This window comes from Coenobita brevimanus, chromosome 100 (assembly GCF_032717465.1).
Source record: "Coenobita brevimanus isolate Jiangsu-jjx chromosome 100, ASM3271746v2, whole genome shotgun sequence".
In the NCBI taxonomy this organism is placed as follows: Eukaryota; Metazoa; Arthropoda; class Malacostraca; order Decapoda; family Coenobitidae; genus Coenobita; species Coenobita brevimanus.
The window spans coordinates 13206007-13209168 of NC_137053.1; the positions used below are offsets into that span (position 1 = coordinate 13206007).

The following is a 3162-nucleotide window of genomic DNA, read 5'->3' on the forward strand; positions in this document are numbered from 1 at the left end:
TGATAGACAGAACATTCCTTTCTGATTATAATACATTACTATTGCAACTCTTGAGAATCCCCATGTAACCAATTGTGTGTAATTATTTTGTGGATTACTATCACATGTATCAATATGAACTTCCTACAGGACGAACTTCACTTATGAGGTCATGATGCGCTTTTGAGGACACTGTACATAGTTATATATGCATATTACTGCTACCTTCACTTCATGTTGGACAAGGTTATCCTATATATATGAGCTCATGATGCGCTTTTGAGGACACTGTACATAGTTATATATGAATATTACTGCTACCTTCACTTCATGTTGGACAAGGTTATCCTATATATATATATATATATATATATATATATATATATCATCACCCGTTTGAGTATCTACTGCAGGACCGGCCTACCCCGACCGAAGTCGGGACGATACAGCCAATGTATCTCCACCAAGTGGCTTAGGCTGTCTAGTAGAGATTGTATGTAGGGTGAGAAGCGCCTGTAAGTGTAATTGTAGTGGCTTTGGATGTGTGTGTAATCTATGAACCAAGTGTAATCGGCCCGCGCAAGCCGACTGGGTGCAAGCATACTTTATAGTAAGCGACACAGATTCAACCACAGCACCCCTTGTGTCCGCCAATGCAGTACGTGGCTGGGTGAACACTCCCAAAGTTTATGACCCTGGCGGGGCGCGAACCCTGGCTCACCCATGTATGAAACGCACACTCTACCACTGTACCACAGAGGCTCCATATATATATCATACCTGCCTGCTTCTTATTATCACTACTATTTTCTCTTTATATATATATATATATATATATATATATATATATATATATACGGTATACATTACTTAATTCCCCTATGATTTCTATGAGCTGTGATAAATTGTTACTGTTGGACTTTTGCCATGGCCAGGTATTTGTACTATAATTATTATATTCTCTTATCTTTCATAAGTCATCTATTTACACTGCAACACATACTTTCTTTATTTTACAATATCCACTGTATTTATCTATAAAAAGTAACCAATGTACATTTTTTATCTATTATATTCTTGGTATTTTACTTTTTGTTTTTTTTCATTCCTGAGGTAACTAGACTCTTTATCTATGTATCTTCCCGCTGTGTCAGGAGACAATTTCTGGTTGCCCTAAGGAAAATTTTACTAATAATTTCTTCATAATAATTTGTCCATCCATCCATTGCCAGACGCCATGTATCCCAAACGGGGTGGCCAAGGGCTTAGAGTTAATTGTTTTACAGGGAGGGGCACTAATCCTCCACCAACCCCACTTGACACGTAGGGATGCCAACAGCATCTGGTGTTCCCAGGCAGTCACCCATCCAAGTACTAACCAGACCCAACGTTGCTTAACTTCGCTGATCGGACGGGAAGCGGTGTTATCAACCTTGTTTATTCTTATGTAAATGTTAAAGTGGGTAATTATGTATCTATGTGTAGCTGTAAGAGGGACTATGTGACAATTTTTTTTACTTAGGTCTCGCTACTGTTTGGATTTTGATATGTAGCAGCTTTTGAAATCTAGGGCTGGCAGTGCACCTGGCTTTCTGGCAGTACATACCAGATCGTCATCCAAGGCAAACTGTATTACATCTAGTCATAGTAAAGAAGAGCTGGTGACGGTCTTTGAGTTTCCCTTTTGCACAACTTATTCATTTCACAAAGTTTCCTCACTCAGCCAAACTTTATCTTCGACGTTTCAGTATTCAGTTTTTTCTTTCCAAGTAGCCAACAATATGTACTGAATTAGTTGTTTATCTCTTTCTTTTCCTTTCAGAGGCCTTTAATGTCTTTTGAGTATTTTTGTCCTTTCCCTTCAGCTTACATTTTGTCATGCAGCATTTTACTCTCTCTGGAAAGTGCCTCTACCCAGCGTTACATTAAGAAAGGCTTATCTGTCCTCTGTTTTAATCAATCTATATTTTTCAGCTAACTTTATATATTCCTTTCACTTATGTAAGCATTTTCACAGTCCACTGGAGAGCCCGAGCCTGCTAGTCACATTGAAGAGTTGGCTTCCACAGCTGACTGAGTACCAAAGCTGTGTTGATGCATCAGCCACCATGATGGGCAGCCTCTGTGTAAATCTGCTGATTGATTCACTCATGCCTCACACAACAATGAACACATGTATTATAATTTGATGTCCTGAAATAATGTTTTACTATGTCATCTCCTGCAATTCTCGAATTGTCTACATTGGTATTCATTTGTCATGCTGGAATTACTTTTATCAGAAAAAAAAAAAAAAAAAGTCAGTGAACAACATTAATAAAATCTGATGTTGAAAAATTTTGTTTTTCTTCGCAACATACTCCACACCCTGAAGTATTGTATGTATTCAAATTGTTATTTAAAAACCTTTTTCTGACATTGCTTCTATTCCACACTAGCCCACAGTGTTTATCATTAAAAGTCTGAAGTACTACAGTGAAGATTTTTTTTTCTTTCACTTTTATATCGGCAATCAAAGTATGTGCATTTTTTTTGTGGGGGGGGGGGATCATGATTTTCATGCACTGACAAGACTTAGGCTCGGTCGAAATAAGAAATCAGAATATAACATTACTTGATATAACAGACCTGATCAGTGAATAACTTTCTCCTCACTCAGTAGTTACTAATGCAATTACGCTGGCTTTAAGCCAGACAATTATACCAGCCATAAGGAAATCTCTCTCCTCTGCCAGGCAAGATTAAGAACTGCCTCGAGTGTTAATGGATGGAGATCTGTGTAAGTTTATGCAAATTATAAAGTACCAGTATTCAGCACTGTGGGACATCTTTTAATTCCCATCCTTGACTGTAATAGAGAATTTAACTGAGGTTTAAAGAATTTTCAAAAGGAAGAGAATACATATAATTATACCTTCATCAGCACTCCCACTTTTTATACTAGCTGGGTCAGATATAGCTTTAATTCATTCCTTCAACACGACAGTTGATTCAGATATAGCTTTAGTTCATTCCTTCAACACGACAGTTGATTCAGATATGGCTTTAGTCCATTCCTTCAACACGACAGTTGAGTACAATATTTACAAGAAAGCGTGCTGCTCAAGTTGGATAAAATCGTTGCATATATTCTGGAGGTACCTTGTTTATATGAAAAATGCGTTGTCTGATTGAAGAGATTAA

The 3162-nt window shown here is 37.4% G+C and overlaps 1 pseudogene; it reads right to left on the bottom strand.

Annotated features, from left to right (window-relative positions):
- Nucleotides 1-1309: 1309 nt before the first annotated feature.
- On the bottom strand, nt 1310-1428 carry LOC145414766 (5S ribosomal RNA; annotated as a pseudogene).
- Between the last annotated feature and the right edge of the window lie 1734 nt (nt 1429-3162).